The sequence below is a fragment of the Microtus oregoni genome, unplaced genomic scaffold (assembly GCF_018167655.1).
Source record: "Microtus oregoni isolate MIOR12 unplaced genomic scaffold, Mior012 000014F_ref0000157, whole genome shotgun sequence".
Classification (NCBI taxonomy): Eukaryota; Metazoa; Chordata; class Mammalia; order Rodentia; family Cricetidae; genus Microtus; species Microtus oregoni.
The window spans coordinates 5,779,903-5,798,143 of NW_024543073.1; positions in this window are offsets into that span (position 1 = coordinate 5,779,903).

Sequence of the window (18,241 nt, forward strand, 5' to 3'; positions counted from 1 at the left end):
TGATCTCATTTCAGAAGCGTGACTGTGATTTCAACATTATACTTTAAAGCTAGCTTTTAAAACAGCAGGAACCCCTGATTTGGAAGTTTGGAGAGCTAGAAACAATAATAACAACCTCAAGTCTCAGCATCATCAGTAAATGGAGCTGCAAGTTAGGGTTCTTGTTTGACGATCAATGTTTAGTGTACTATCATTAAACATTCCCAATTTGTTAACAGTAAAACCTTCCCGTACGACCTTTCCTTCCTTTAACCAATTGAGTTACTGTAATGTGATTACAGCCACATGGGCCCCTTCAACTCAGTGTAATTAGGTTCTTTGTCATCCGCATCAAGTTGTGATTCACAGTAAATATATATGACTCCACACAGGACAAGGCAAGGTACAGTCATGTTTAGTTGTTCCCCAGCTCTTTAAACATCAGTTTTTGAGTTATCAGATGGCGCCTCAATACACACCGGATACGGAGGAGTTCTGGAAGCTCCAGAAGCTAATAGACCTGGGACAATTTCAAACTTCCTCAGTGTGGATGCCACACTTGCAAAATAGAATTTTTTTCGTCCTGGTTCCAACTCTGGCACCAGGTGTGAAGCCAAGACAAAGAAAGCAAGCTGTACAGAACATCCTAAAGCCCTAGGAAAATGCTGTGTCAACAGGGTCGTCTCCTGTGTCTTTGTCCATTAGCAGTCTTGACCAAGCTCTGGCGGATAGATGCGGCAGAGAAACTGAGACAGACAAGTGAGGTGTAGACAAGAGGTCAAGAAATGAAGGGTTAATGGACAAATTTAGAAAAAGAAATCAGTTACTGCAAAGGGACTTCCTCCTGAGAAGGGACAGCAGTCAATGCCAAGCTGGCTTCCTAGGACAGTATTAATGTCTCATCTAACACTCTCTTCCTTTTCAGTGCTGCCCATTAAAATAAGGGCACCAATTTAAATTAGAATTTAAGATAGATAGATAATGAATACTCTTTATCATCAACATGTCTCAGATATTATATGAATACATACTAAAATGTTGTATTGTCTATCTGAAGCTTGAATTAACTGTATACCCTGTATTTTTGTTGGCAGAATCTGTTAGCACTTTGTCACTTCTGTGTAGTAGCATGGGGCCAAGGGAAGCTGCTGAGGACATTCAGGGCATAGTTTTTCCTATAGTCTACCCACAGCTGAGCTACATCAGCATAATAAAATGATCACATAATTATTTTATAAAATACCCAAGTCCACCAGAGTGTTCTTGACCTCCATCTTTCCATGTTTAGAATGGATAATAAATAATCTTTTCTTCAGGAAAGTCATACTTTCTCCTTCCTTTTTATCCTTCTCTACAGAATATTAATTGTTTTAAAATGTGTAGTTATTACCTAAAACATATCCTACTTTTCAGTAGGAAACAGGGTATCAGAAAGTTTCCACAAGGTGCTCAAGGGCTCAGTTATTAATGAACCACAGCAAAGTTGAGGCTGCTGGTCTCTTTCATGCTAACTCTCTCTGCTGCCTGACAGTCTACTTTGCCACTCTAGTCAAACTGGAATTTGTTTCTGTTCAAGGAACTCATCTCTACTTACTCTTAAGAGTTGTTCACTATTTTATCCAATATTGCTTTACATAGATATCAGGATTGTTTGATAAATTCTGCACAAACACATGTTAAACAGGACAGTCTCATTAAGTGCGTCTTTTTAAAAAGTGCACAAATTGTTCTTCCTTAGCCAATCTATTTCATTATGATTATTGTGTGATAACAGTTCCATCTTTTTAACAAAAGAGGATGCTTACAGCCTTCTACAGAGTAAGTTCAAAGCTAGAACTACATCATTGGAGATCCTGTGTCTCAGCCATGACTTCTCTTCAGAAATTAGGGTGACTGATCATCCTGCTGACAGCAGAATTTTACTATCTTTGTCTTTTGTATCTTTCAACTACATTATGCTTTTTTCTGGAGGCATTTCTTTTCATTTATATTATTTTAAATGGATGTGTAGCAATTGTGGTACCTTGCATTGACAAAACAAAATGGGAAGCTTGTCATAGGTACACAATGCGGTGTGATGGAATAAAGTTCCCTAACGTGCTTATCACTACACTGCCTTGACTTTTTTATGTAACAGTACATGCTGCTAAAGTTGTGCCTGATAGCATAAATAAGAACTTTACTTTAATTAAAATATTAATGTATGCTAAATCAGGGTAACTCGAACCATTAATTGCGTGGTTAAATTATGCAGAATTAACGGCTACTTGGTGCGGTTCAAGGCTAATTAAAATATCTGCTGATTTACTAAGGATAAACAGTTATTCTGTTTATTTATCGCAGTGGAAAATGGCAGGATAGGTTACCGAAAGTCAGATTATCGTGTGCCGTCAGTGTAGCGGAATGCTCACTGAACTGAGGATGCTTGGTGGAACACCACGACTGTCTCCCAGGGAGCAGAATCTAAATGCAGCTACTGAGAGACAGCAAAGAACACGCATCATTTACGCTGTCAGTTTCAAGCTCAAGAAAAAAATTAAAATGCCATTAACAAGCTAAGCAAATAGATCTGGGTGTGTTGTTTTACTGAACAAACTGAAGGCCAGGCTTCCTAGAGAGTGCTCTCAGGAAGTTCATGAGAACGTGTTGTAACAAAAACTAAACCCCGTCTATGAATAGTGACAGGAACCTCAGTGTTAGCCAGCTGCAGCTATAGTTATACTGCCTAACTGCATTAGTTGAGAAACCGTCGTAGTTCAGTGAGAAAATGGTCAGCAAAACTGGGACATGGGACATCAGACAGTTTCAGGAAATTATCTCATCCTTGCTGAAAATTATCTTGTGCCCCCTCACCTCACCCCAGACCAGTACAGTATTCAAATATATGAACATGTAAGCTACTGCTTTAAAACATTCACAATCGGAGACCCTACGCTAACGCCAGGGCTATAAACACATAATACTGTCTCCTCTCCGATCTCCACCATGCAGCAGGTTTTAGAATAATGCGACTCATCCCCTGTCTCAAATGGGATAAATAATCTTGACATTTTTTTTTCCCTAAGTCATTCTAATCATTAGCCCCAACATTCTATTATTAAATGAGAAGCCGTCACTAGCTTTTCTCTTAACTCTGGGTTTCTACCAAAGTCCATCACATGCTGTAGCGTCTGAGATCATGATCCAAATCAACCCTTTACGCCGCAGAAGTTGATTTTCTCACGTGGAGGTACAGAAAGGTAACACAACTTGTTGTATAATGTGTGCAAAGTAAAGCGATCACAAATTATTCCTTCATTTGATTATCAATGAGAACATTTTCACTTTGGAGGAGGGCATCCATTAAATTTGCTTACCCATGGCTATTATACGAGATGCTAAATTAATATGTTTGTGCACATGCCTTACATCCTTACCCCTTCCTTTCTACAGACTAGATTCCTCGAAGCGAAGTGAAGGTACACAGGCTGCTAATGTTACAGGAACTCCAAGCATACTTTCCATGCATTTTGTGCCGAATCCGGTTTCACACAGCAACCAATACCAGTTCTTGTTTCCCTATGCTAGGGCCACCACCAGTGGATATTAATTACTTTTTTTTTTACTTACTTATCTTGTGAAAATAAGGATAAAATACAGCCTATTCCATCTTTTTTCAAACTAATTTGTTTTGGCACCAAAGCAACTTCTTCAGAAAAGCAATCAGGAAAAAACAGCTGTGTGTGCGTGTGTGTGTGTGTGTGTGTGAATGTGAGTGTGTGACTGAGTGTGGGGGGTTGGAGGATGATTGCAAGTGCATTTATGTTTGCTTCCAAAAAGGCAAGCAGCACCACAGTGATGAACAAAAGAGACAATCAGCTGCTTAAACCTAGGGAAAGCACTTTGTGTGACGCTAGGGGCTTCATTTCTAGAAACCTGTCTCTCTTTGCACAGCCAGCTGTTGGGTCCGGGTCCTGACCTATGGAATCTGTCAAATGATATCGGATGCTCCACTAGTAAAAGGACCGGGGAAAGATGAATGAGTTCATATTATTAGCTTATTTAGAGTTTGCTGGGGAAAGGTGCTTTAGAAATTCATTATGTTTTACCATTGCTCTGTAGATTATATAATGCTGTTAAAACGAATGCCGTGATCATTTTTCTAAAGCAATCTAAAATTTTACTTTGGGCATAAAAAGAATCTTATTAAAAAAAAATCCGTTGTACCTATTATGTAAGATTCATGTTGCTGCTACATGTTTCCCAGCTTTATTCAAATAACAAGAGGATGCTGACACCCCCAAGTTTGTGCATAGCTAATTCCAAGTCTGCTCTTTGGGAGATATTGCATCCTGGGAGCTTTGGGAGATTAAAAATAAAAGAGTATGAGAGATGGTTAACAAGAGATTTAAGAAAGCTTCTAATGCTGGTTCCTCTGTGGAGCTGTGGAACTGTCCATTTTGCAATAACATTTGCCCACTGGCAAGTCTGGTCAGTGTGTGTCTGTGTAGTTAAACCGAATGCTGGTACTCTGATAAATTCTACTGAGTAAACAAACTCAGATTTGACTAAGAGTTAAAGGCTCTGGAACTGGTTTCTGTGGAAAGAGCAGGCAGTCAGTGGGTGCATTCATGAAGTGCGGCTGTAAGTAAACAACCTGGGCAAAGAGGTCCACAAGTAGATAGGCTCTTGGGCAGACCGATTCGACTGGTCTTGACAGCGTCAAAACAGACAAGTGGGCCTTAGAATCCCCTTCAAAGGACTTTCAAGGCTGCTCTTCAGTTTCTAGAGATGTGCTGCTTATCATTTATCAGGCTCTGAAGCCCAAGGGCAAAATCGTGGGCAATGTCATTGTATGTGATGCCCCTTAGTTCTGTGTTTTAACCAGGGCTACTATGTTTCCGAATATCTTGATACAATAAAGAAAATGTCTGCATGCGTCTGTAACGGGAGCAGAGATTGTAAGTGGACAATGACCCTACCAAATCTATCTTACTGACAATTTTAGGCAAAAGGACTCTTTTCCAGAAAAATAGCCAAGAGGCTACTTTTCCTCTTTCTAGGAGTGGGACAGCCAAGATCAACGAGACGGTAAGTTTTGGAGGCAGATGAATTCTTATGAGAACCTCCGGCCGTTGGTTCTAAAACCCTGAAAGGGATTTAAGTTTTATAAAACCTCTGTCCCTTGTGTAGACTCGTAGAGTCAGAAGTGAATAAACCCTGAGGTCGAATTTTACATTTTGAGTAGGAATAACTATAATCACATCTTCTTCTAGGTAGGAGTCTTCACTTTCCATTGAGTTGCTTAGATAACACTGCTTCATGTTATCATCCCTTTGCATTTTAAAACAATTTCCATTTCTTTTATCACAGTTCTTCATGACCTCCCTGTCTTAGAGGTGGGCATCAGATACAGGGAAGTCTGAAGTTTGGAGAATGGGTCTTGATCTGCCTGTGGTTAATAATGTGAGACTCAGACTCAGATCTCACAGTTTCAAATTCAAACACTCCGGCCCTTTAACTTGACTTATTCTACCAAATCTGCACGAAAACAGAAGCAATCAGCTCTACCTTCCCACCTTATCTTTCTTTCTCCTTAAAAATATATTATTTTTATTTATGTGTATCTGTGTGTGTGTGTGCTTACACAAATGTGGGTACCTGTGGAAGCCAGGAGGGTACAATAAATCTCCTGAAGCTGGAGCTATAGGTGGTTATGAACCACCCTATGTTGTGGCTGGGACCCAAACTCTGGTCTTTTGTAAGAGCAACAAGTGCTCCTAAGCCGTGGGTCATTAGTCCAGCCTTCATGCCCTAGTTTCTAATTGACATTATCAAGATATCCTATATATGCACACTTGATGCTGCTGACCTTTAGATGGAATTACTATATTAGCAAACAGAAGAAGACTCCCAAGTATCATGAAGTTATTAGCTTTGTTATTTTCTATCAAAACTTTATGTGATGCTGCTGTCAGAAAATAAGGGAATTTATTTTGCTGGTTATTTCCATTTCTTTTCTTATTCATTGATGGCTCAAGGTAAAGGGAAGTGCAAACGCAAACATGGTAACTACTCCTTTGAACACCTTGGAAAGGGATGCCTTGAAAAGTCTGCCAACCTCAGAGCTATGCAAGCGAAAACCATAATCATTCAGTGCCTACTACAACAAACTCTAAACTCTGCTGGGGATTTCAACAAGTTCTCCACAAGCAATCTTTTCACCTCATTTCCAGCTTCAATTATTTAATCACATTGAATTCAGCTCCTGCTGTGTATGAGAACATGTAGGGCAATAATGAAAAACCTTAAATTATATTTTGAAGGGGGAAAATTTAAGTTCTAGTTTTAGTGGCAGAAACTAAGGCTGGTTGCCTTCTTCTATAAATGGAAATATACCCCAAAATGAGTGGTTTGAATATGAATATGAAATGGGAACACTCATGAGAGAAGCCTGTCTTTTCATCCTGATCTGCAGGACTGTTGTGTCTGTTGATGGAAGCTGTCTGCTAGGATCCTCCTACCGGAGACTCCAGGCAGGAGCTAATTCCTGCCTACTTCTAGGGGTTGACTAAGAATAGGGAGAGGTCACCTTCGACAACGCTACACTTCCAACTATGTGAGTTGACAACAAAAATCTTTGACTTCTAAAGTCTTTTCAAAGCAAGGAAGACTTCCTTTTCGGTCAAGGTTCACAGAGACAGCTTCGCCCAAATCTAGCATACACAGAAAAATGGATTCTCGAGCTGACCAAACCATTAAACATTTTCGGGTGTAAGATTCCAACAGTCTGCCTTGTAGGAAAGTTCGTTTTGTGTTAATGGAGGAGAGACTTCTGTATGGGAAAACCAGTGGGTTCTCGGTTTATTTTTAAAGCTGGTAACAAAAGTTGCTTCTAAAATCTGACCAGAGCTTCCAGATTAAACAAGGTTTACTTTTTATCTTTTTTTTTTTCATTTTTTGTGGGGGGGGGTTGTTTTTCGAGACTGGGTTTCTCTATGTAGCTCCATCTGTCCTGGAACTCACTCTGTAGACCAGACTGGCCTTAAACTCACAGAGATCTGCCTGCCTCTGCATTCCTAAGTATTTTAATCGCATCAACATAGACTATATCCCTACAGTAAAGATATGGCCTGAGTCACTTTCGGGTTCAGCATAGCTTTAGCCTACATGATAATACTTTGGGCTGGTGAAGAAACAGAGTTCTCTAAATGTTCTCCTACCTTCTCTACCTTACTAATTACGCCGAGATCATTTATGCCCCTTTAAAGTTAAAACAGTAAGGATTATGTTGACTAGACAGCTTGCTTCAAATTGCTGTTAGTAGACAGTAATGTATCATTTTACGAAGCCCCCACTTCTCACTATAGAAAGCTGAAGTTCAAGATTATGAAGCAAACTCACAGCAGAGCAGAAGTGGCGATTTCTCATCTCAAAGTACTCTCTATGTGTTACTCAATAGTCTGTGGGTCCATTTCTGTGTTTCTAAGTGCAAGACATACAAAGTTTTCAGGTAGAATAGCTTAGAAAGTCACCTTCTCTCAAATGTCTATGGCATTCACCCAATTAAATTATAAGAGAGAGAGAGAAGACAAAAAATTCTTTAGGCGATGTAACTATATTTTCCATGTGATGACCATTGCGGTGTGATCTAACAAAGGTAAGGGAAGCATGTTAGTTTCTTGCCATGTGATTTAAACATCTTCTTGGAAAATTGACTTTCTTGGGATGAAAACTGTTTCTTCCAAAGCAAATTTCTCCTATCAAATTGTTTTCCTGGGGCTTTCATGTGAAAATGGCAATCCTACAGGATTATTAAAAATTCCTTTCTTTTTTTCTGCATCATTTCCCCCTCTATGCTTGCAATTTCCTGCAGTACCCTTTTTGTGAACAAAAACTTACAAATACATGACTTAGCTTTTATCATGAAATTCCTAACCATAAAAAAAAAATCCCATGGTAGGATGAAAACTTCAACAGTAATTGAACCTGGAAAGATCTCCAAATAACAATTACCTGAAAAATTGTGTTTAGCTCTCTAAAAATGTTATAGATCACATCACCCTCTTCCTCATAGGTGGGACCTGTTTCTATCATCAGTACCTAAACAATATCTTCCATTGACCTTAGACCTCGCCGGTTAGAGTAAGAGCTGCCCTCCCCGGAGTGAGCAGCCACTAGCTCTTAACCTCTTGTGTCAGTAGAAAACACTACAAGAGATTAAAATAATTTATCATGATTGCTCTTTTATAGCAGGATAAACGATTCTGGGAATGAAACTAAACCCTGTGAAAGGGGAATGCTATTAACTGTTTAACTCTGGTTCAACTATGTTGTCGGAAATGTTGAGGAATCAGCACAAGTTTTATTTAGCCCAACAGGAAAAAACACTAATACTTGGACTTCTTGTTGTGTCTAATTTTAGTTTCCTAACACGTGGACAATTTCACTTTATTTCTCAACCCTCAGCAAAGTACTGACCAATTACCTTAGCCAACTCTTGTTTTTGTGAAAGGTTATTTTGATGGTCTTGGGAAAACTGTTAAAAACAAACTTGCTTCCAGAGCTGGGAAAGGAAAATCTTTTATCAGACATAGAAAGTCGTTGTATTATTGAATTCAAATTTCAATACACTGTTATCCTTTGGAAATTCTAGATAACAAAAAAACAACCCTGCTTGAAATAGAAAAGGCAAACAAAAAACAATCCCAAAGGTACAATGACTATACCCTCTTTTTGAAATCAAGGGAAATCAAATCAACGAACAACATGCTTTTATTAAGCTTTCTTTTTAATGTGTCTCTGAATTGAATGTTGGAATTTTTATCATGCTCTCACTGTCACAACTGAAATTAACTTAGTCCCCTACGTTCGCCACTGAAGTTTTTATTCTTTGACCTGAAAAATAAATTTGAATACAGGTTCTAAAAGAACAGGAAACAGAATCTCTAGTTTGTTTGAAGTCCCAGAATGGTTGCTGGGAAAGTATTAACATTTATCAAGTTTCTCAAAGAATTCGGTGGACAAAAAGATCTTAGACATGATGCAAGAAATCATGATCCATAAAAGAAAAAAAAGTGTAATTATTTTGCGATATTGAAACTACCTTCCCTGCTTCTGAGTTGGTACTGAAACCCTTTGCAGTGGAAGACACTGTTCATAGAATTGGGGGTGGGGGAAATTGTGGAAAAAGATTGTACATAACTAACAAATGTTCACCATTGTATATCCATCGAACAACTTTCAAAACAATTCTCCAAATTCAGCAGTTAATACACAAGCAGATCCTCAGTGAATTGAGAATGGAATTTGCCAAAGAGTGATTTCTGAAGATGGCAAATAGAAACTTGGAAATATGTCTGACAACATTAGCTAGCTGAAAACTTAATCAAGTAACTATGAAGTGCAACGATACACATTTGTTCTGGGAGCAAGTTCCCAAGAGACTGGGAGAGGGGCAAATGGGACTTTCATGCATTTCTAGTAGGGATGCAGAATGCTCCACTATTGCTGGAAATGTTAGTACTCAGTCAAAAGAAATAATTGTCTGTTTTCACACATATTTTTTATTTCACTCTTCAAATGGGTCTTGAGCAAGTAACTGGACACAGCTCATAAACGCCATGTTGGGAAAAAGCTATCTATAGATGGAAAATCAGGGATGAATCTTAAAGTCATTATGTTGGTGAAAGAAATAGGTTACAAAAGATTACACAATCGGTGTGTAATTTCATTGGTACCACATTCTCCAAAGGCCAAAAACTGTTATGACAAGCAACAGATCAGTGCTTCTTGGCTTTGAAACCAAAAAAGGCTTAAACTGTTGTTACACATGGTCTAAGAAGCACAATTTATGGTGGCAGCTCTGTGTTCTTCTTGTGATGGTGCTTACCCAACTATGCAGGTAAAGAAATCATAGCACTATACTGTAAAAAAAAATTTTTATCCTATGGCAATTTAAAAAAAGTTCAATATAAAAAATATAAACAAGTGTTACCTGTTTTGTTGTCTTTGAGACAAGATTTTGAAATATAGCCCAGGCTAGACTTAGAATTCTAACCTCTGCTTTAGACTCTCCAGGGCCAGAACTTCCAAACCTGACTTAAACAAGGCTTGAAAAACTAATCTTTATCCCATTCTTTCATCAGGAAATTTGTTGGTAGAATTCTCCTATTATTGACAAACACCCGACCCAAAATTATTTTTTTTCCAATATCTTGGGTCTTCAAATGCTGAAACTGATTTGCCCCTCTTCCCAACAAATCTGATGGTGATGGCATATATCACCATCAGGTATTCAGCCTAAACTGGGAGGGGTGACACCCTCAAAGTCTGATGTATGGGGGAGACTGATGCTAGTGGATCACATGACTTTATGAGCTAATGATAACTCTGGGCAATAGACCTAGACTCCCTTTAAAAACAACAACAACCAAAAAAGTATTGGATTCACACCAGGCCTTGTTCTGTGCACATCTAAGTATATCCACGGCATGCTTGAGGAAGGCCATCTTTCTGTGATCACCACTGGATGCTGTAGCACACTTGATCATGTACACGTTAAATAACTGGCTATCTCAGGTAACAGATGACTGGCTTCATAGTCAAATCTGGGTAGTGTGACCATGGGGTCTGTGCTGTCAACCGTAGTAGTAACTAATTCTCTCTTAATCCACCCAAGTAAACATTAAGCAGAAGCATATTCTATGCAAAGCCCTTGATCAGACTTGGTACCTCCAAACTCAGAGTACAGCAAACACTGGAGCCACAGAGGCTTTTCATTGGCCTTTCAATCCCACCTGTTTTCCCCTTTTTCCTGAAAGTGTATTAATAAGGATGAAAAGGTTTAACATTTTGGATGTATTTATTTAAACACCTAAAACAATACATTTGCTGTGGTGTCTAGATTCATCATTCAGTCTCTCAGGTATCACCTTATTGACAGAGGTTAGATTTTTAAGACAGTTGCGAAAGGCAAATATGAAGAGATTTATTATATTATTTGGTGACAAATGATAACCATTGTGTCATTAGTGGAAGTACGATGGAATGAACTTCACCCTAAATGGCAGAAATAACTTCTGTCTCCTTTCTGTTTGCATAAAGGAATATCAATTTTGGACCTGTTTTCTTTCTTTCAGCAAGTTTTTATTTCCATTGAGCAGGGAGCTGAGCTAAGATATTTGATATCTACAGATGCAAAACTTGACTGAGGTAAGATATTTGATATCAACAGAGGATAAAGCATGACTGACAGAAAACAAATCGCTTCTTTTGGATATTGAAACTCCCTCTGCAATGCCTTAGTTGCTGTTGAAATGATTTGCATCTCATCACAATTCCACAGGCCAAGTACAGCTCTTTTTCACTTGGCTTAATACTCCAAAAATAATAAATAGGAACACAAAGATTAAAACCATTACCGAGAATAAATCTGCCATCCCATCCCAGAGAGGACAGAATTTATTGCTGTGCATTTCCACGCAGTGACGTATAGGTCCTACCGTGGGTCTTGGAAAACTGAGCCAAGAACCTTGCTGAAATAATATAGAAAGACTTGAGCAATGGTAGGATATTTTTTTGCTTCATGGCGGGGGTGGTAAACCCTGACAACAGGAAGAAAGAAAAGAAATGAGTATACAGAAATAAACAAGAGGAAGAGGCAGGGACCAGGTCCTGTCAGCTGAATGACAATTTGGCAAAGCTGGGCAAGTCCTTCTCAGAAAAGGCTCTGAAACTGATGCATCTATTTGGCAGATTCTCCCTGCCCATGCTGCTGCATGTTGTTATTTAAATGTAGAAACAATGAGTGGCCTTTTTGGGTGATTTTGAGCCATTTCACTCACCCGCACATGCACACACATACACAGAAAGAGACAGAGACAGACAGACAGACATATGCACATATGTATATATAATATAATATTAATAATATATAATATATGTTAACTAGGCAAGCTCTAACATGTCTAGCTTCTACATCTATCTTGGATTGATAAGGATAGTTGGGTTCTGTGACTTTATGCCCCCGGAAGAAGAGGGCAATTCCAACATGCCTGAAAATATGCATTATGATCTCTCTATCTGCATCCCTTTAGTTGATTTTCATCAGAAAAAGACCCAATTAAAACAGAATATTCTATCTAGCCAAGAGACAAAGTAAGATGCACTGTCATATAAATACAATTGTAGAAAGAAGAAAGAGACTATGGAAGCAATCTCATTCGATCAGCCACTTTGTAACTGATATGTGGTATTATAGATGAGTTAAAAAGGATGCTGCTTATGGCAGAACTGAAATATGAAAATCATTAGCCTGGGACAGGAACTTGATTACATAATGCTTATTAATCAGGATTATTAATAAAGGATGTAAAAGAAGATCAACTAAATGCTTCCTGCTGCTAACAGTGCCCCATTTTTTCATTATATCAGAAATGCATGCCTGCATATGGTGCAATATTTGGCTTCTTTTCATAATCAACCTTTTGAATTTCTGTAATTTTTTTTCTAGATCATTGACTAGAAACATTCTCAGCAATATATCCAGTCTCTGCTTATATCATCCTTTACCAGGATCCTGCTCTCTCTGCTCCATACACTGTGTTTGCTCATTGAGATCCATTTCCAGCTAGGAAATTTTGTCTACTTCTGGGTTTCAGAAATGCCACGGGATCCCTCCATTTCCTGCTGGATGCACATCAAACACTGGTTATGCCTTTGTCGAGCTGTAGACATTTGCTGTGTGGCATTAGCATGCTGCACACGCCCTGAATGCTTCCTGCTGCCCACAGAAGCCCGGGTAGCAAGAAAGTTTCACATTTATGATTCATGAAGGGCCACGGATTAATCCCAAATTCTGAGACTTCATCCCCCCTCCCCCAAATGTTCCCTGGCTCCATTGAGGCTACATTGTCAAGAACTAAAAGAAATGCATGATGAGAGCTGAATGGAAAAAGAAGCCTCCCACATGCATTCACTATTGATGGGATAAACTGGTACATCCTCCCTCGAGGACACGTGTCAAAATCACTTAAAGCAGCTTATTTTAACCAGATAGTCTCACTTCTAATAATATAGTCTAAGGAAATAATCACACAAATCAAAAATGGATACTTTAGACTATTCATTCCAAGATTTATTGTAATAATACAATTAAACACAACAGAAAAAAATGACAAGAGCTTTCTTAAGTAAGTTGTGATGTGTTTCTACCAAGGCTAATTATAGCTGCTTGAATTCTTGATGCATATCTGTTTTTACTGACTTGCAACAATAGAATGTAACATCTATTTGTAATATATATATATATATATATATATATATATATATATATATATATCAGAACAGTCTTCTGCCATTACAGGTTTTTAATTGTTTGTACAAAATGCAATACACATAATGACATAATGTACATAGGCAACATTTTAAAAGGATCATGTGCACCAAAATACAGCTAATAATGACAGTTATGACTCTTTCTTTTCTAACATTCATTTTTATTGTTTTCAATTGTGTGTAATGCCTGTTCCTGTATGTAGGTGTTTGTACATAAGTGTAGATGCCGGAGGACTCCAGAGGTGTCAGATAACCCTGCAAGTAAAGTTCTCGGCAGTTGTGAGCTTGTTCCCTTTCTAGACATTTGCAAAGGAAACCACATATAGTTCAAGGTAGCCATTGACAAGGGTCAGGTTCAAATCTAGGGGATATTTTGATTATTCTTTTCCTACTACTTAATTAGACTACTGCAAAAAATATTAACTTGACAGCAACTATTGCACTCAAGAGTATAAGAAGTAGCGTTCTTCAGTCTGGTCAGTACTGCACAGCATTCTCCGGCTTTAGGTTAAAGAACCCTTGTCACCACTGTCCCCTCTCACCACAAACTCAAATCAATACTTAGGTAGAGATATCAAATTACTGACACTTGAATTTCTGTCAGAATAAGTCAATGCCTATTGAAAATGTTTTGGTAAAAATCATATAGACAGAATCCCAGCTACTTCAAGAATTACATCACACTCCAGGAGGAAGAGGACTCCAGACCTTGACTATCTTGTAACACAACACATAAACTTTCTCATGATTTCCAGAACAATCTGCTAGCGAGCTTTGGGGTCCTGCTTGCATAATTCTCACTATCTCAATGAGTAACTACAATCCTGGCTTTGCTTTAGACCTGGCTCAGCTTGGCCTACTAGTCTGACGTGAGGGCTTTTAGCAAACAGAGTAATGATCTAAGCTTCCCAGGGCGTGGTCAGCTTACATATCTCAGACAACACAAGCCTGACCCATCCCTGGGTGGAACTGACAGAAACGTAACTTTCACAAACTGTGATTTAGATACACTTTTGTGTAACCCTAGCTCAAATAATTCCCCTCGCTCAAAATTCTCCAGTAGCTTCTTTTCATGCTCAAAATGAAGTCTTCCCTATGGCCAGACTTGCTGAACTCTGAATCTTTGTCCTTATTGAGCAAGTGGGGTGTTAGCAGACGCTCTCATACATAACAAACACTCCTCAATCAATGTATGCTGGGTGATTATCTATTGCCTAGAGAAGTGTGTGGCAGTCTTTCTCTCCTGTATTCAGGAGAAGGTGAACAGTTGTCCTTTGTTCTGTTGGGCTTTATGGATGAACCAAGATGTTGTCAATGCCATTCTAACTGTGCTCTTCAATGAATACAGGAGGAAACAGATGTCTTGGGGTAGGGATTTGCTTCTTCCTTACACAGTGACATCACAGGAACCTAGTGTTTAGATTTCCAAAGTACATTTCACAGACCAGAGGGGCTTTAGCCTGTTTCCTGTCCCTCCCAAATGCCGGAGTTGGAACCTAATCCCCACTGTGACAGTGTTTGTGGGGTTTTTAGGAGGTCTTAGGTCATGAGGACGGGGGGCAATTTAAATGAGATTAGTACCTTTTCCAGAGGGCCACCTCACCCTTTCCAGCTTGTAAGGGCACAGGAGAAAGACAGTCAGATCGGAGCTGGGACCTTCCTTGTACACGCTGATATTCTGAGTTTGAATGCCAGGTGCTAAAACTGTGAGAAATGTCTGTTGTTAGAGGAATGAATAATGAAAATGTGGTTCGTCTACACATCAGAACGTTATAGTGAAATTAGAAGGAAAAGGCACAGACCTGGAAACACTTCTATTAAGTGAGGTAACCTGGTCTCAGGAAGACAGATGCTGCCTGCTCTCTGTCATGTGCTGATCCGGCATATATTTTTATACGGATGTCATTATATGAGGGTGAATGTGGCTACAAAACTGCAAAAGAAGAACGGAAGAGAGTAGAGGTTTTAAGGAAGAGAAGTAATAGACCACATGTGATAAGAAAGGAGAAGCATTCTAGGAATGGGAGGATACAAGATGGGGAGGGAGGCAGAGGGGAAGGACAACAAAAACCAATTATGTATGAAAAATTACATAGTGGAGCCTATGATGCTGTACACTAGTGAAAATAAACAAAATTTTACAAATAAAGTACATTTCTGCTGCTTGCAAGTGACTAGTTTGATGGTTTTGCTAAAGCATCTTGGACTGAGACTAAAAACAATCGAGAATCTGTCTGCTTGATATGAACAGTAAAATAAGACTTGGTTCCATATACAGTCCTTGAAAGTCTTCAAGCGAATATTCTAACAGATAAGAAGCTTTGAGTCATTTCTTTTTAAAATGTTTATTACATTTACTGCTTGACTGTGCTTTGGGGTGTTGGTGGGCAGCCTTCAGGAGCTGATTCTCTCCTTCCACCGAGTGCCTTCCGGGGATTAAACTGAGGCTTGGTGGGAAGAGTCTTTACGTGATGAACCACTCAACAGAGGACACCGAATGTGCAAAGAGGCCATGGGTTCTATGTGCAGCCCCGGAGGATTAAAGCTAAAAGAAAGAACAATTTCTTTCCTCTTTCTCAGCTAGGTTGCATGGTCTCTAAACAAGCTTGTTGCCGTATCTTGGAAGCCTGCCTAAATTACTTGTGTTGCTCAAGATTCATGTAAGGACATATCTACATCCAAGCTGTGCAAACGGTTCGTCTTCAGATACAATGAGAACAGAAGGTCCGTTTCCTATGGCAACATTTTTTTTTCCTGTTTCCTTCCATTTGCATAGCCATAGGACCATAAGTAACTGAAGTATTCGTGAGCAGGGTAGTGCATGCTTGTCTCCTCGAGGGAAGCTGTGTTTGCAGCTTCCCTTTCCCAACCGCCCAACTGGTTGGTGTGTCCTCAAACTTCCCCATATGAGTTCCCCTTGCCGTGCCATAATGTCTTCTTCATCGGTCTCAGATGACATATGCAAACTTTACGGTGCTGTCATCTTGGGGAATGATCAGGCTGCGGATACAGATTTATCAGTCACATGACTTTGCAAGATGCCGCTCTTCAAATATAGGGGTTTCGTGGGCTGGGTTTGCAAGTTTCATCATTTGGAAAGGAACTGTTTCTAGAATGACACTTCTGTCTTATGACACCACACTGCTTGCGCTTTGTCTGTTTCAGTACAGAGGTAACGTGCATTTTATATAGTTGAAAGGGTACCGGTAAGGAAACAGAAAGCTCCCATGCTGTCACCGTACAGAAAGACCCAATGAGACCAAGACCTTGAGAACACATAGCTTCTCTGCCCATTCCAGTCATTATCCTTCTCTATGATCTGTCATAAACTTAAAAGATCCTTTTACTTGCTTCACAGTTAAATATTTGGTTACCACCAGCCACTTCTATGAACTCTAAGTTATAAAAATACTGTAGAAAGCTAAAAAGAGAAACAAAAGGAATCCTTTATTATTTTACAATTTTTCAGAACAGGTCTGACACTGTCCTCTTCCAATGTGTGTGTGTGTGTGTGTATGTGTGTGAGTGTATACATCATTTTTTTGTGGTTGTAAATACCACAGTATGTGTGTAGAGGTCAGAGGGCAGCGGTTTTGAGTTGATTCTCTCCCTATGTTCATTCTAGGCATTGAACTAAGGTCACCAGGTTTTACTCATAGGTCCACCTCACAAGTCCTTATAGTATTTTGGAGTCAGACTATAATACAGGCAATAAATAACTCAGTTGTATTTCTTCAGAAAAATCTAGAATCTTACAAAAGTATAGGCAAACTATATAGGTCAAAATTAAACACACTTTCTCATCAGGAAAATTTAAAATTCTATCAATATGATTTTTCCTTTTGCACTTTAAAACTAAAGTGCAACCTTTAGAGTTCTCCCCCCTTTTTTCTGTCTATATGTCTTAATCTATTTTTTTTTCTGACATCAAGGAACATAGTAATACAGGCTGACATTATGTTCTGCAGTGTTAAAATGTGTTAAAATGGAGTGGTGGTCACTGTTAGTCACTCAAAGAGTAAACTATACTGATGGAATAGAAATGAAAGAAATGGAGCAGAGTCCAAGAATTTAAATGCTGATACCAAGAACTAGGTCCCATAAAAAAATTCTATTTAAAATAAGATTTAAACATTATCAGTACTGATATTACATATTGATATTGATAATAACTTGAAATATATTGGAGGTTTTTAAAACTGAGACATAAAGATAATCTTCTAACTAAGGAATTCTTCTTTTGAATAAATGTATTTTTTGTTTTTATTGAAAATATATTCTTCTCTCATATAATATATCCAGACCATAATTTCCCCTCCCTCCACTTCTCCCAACTCAAAAGCTACTAAGTACTTAAAATGTAATATGGGTATAATCTGTGGTTTCTGTTTTCCACAATATAGTTGTTACTACTATGTAGTTTGGTTCATACATTTGTGGTTCGTTCCTTCCTTCCTTCCTTCCTTCCTTCCTTCTTTTTTTCCTTCCTTCCTTACTTTATTTAGGCTTCTGGAAAATGTGCAAATGAATTTGAAAGAGCATCTGCTAAGACTGGCCTTGAGCAGAATTACAAAGCTAGCAGTCTCTTCGGAGACCCGAATCCAGGCATACTTCCTCATCCCCTACCAGCACCTCAGCTCTCTTAGCCTTTTCTCCTCCGCATTAGATGCTTCTCGCTTCCTCTGTCTCCCAGGGATGCTCTTTGCTTTTTAGGGCCTTCAGGAAAGGATTTGAAGCATTCACACTAATCCACTGAAACTTAAGGGCTTGCTGCTTCCAGGAAGAATGAAGGCCAAGAGCAGAAAGTGGAGAATGTTGTATTGCATCCCCCGACTCAAGGGGCTTATCATCCAGACCAAGTTAAGCAAACTGTGTAACTTCCCCAAACTTGTTTTCTTGAGAATTAAGTGAGGATGAAAATCTTCCCTCACTGAAGGTTCGTTAT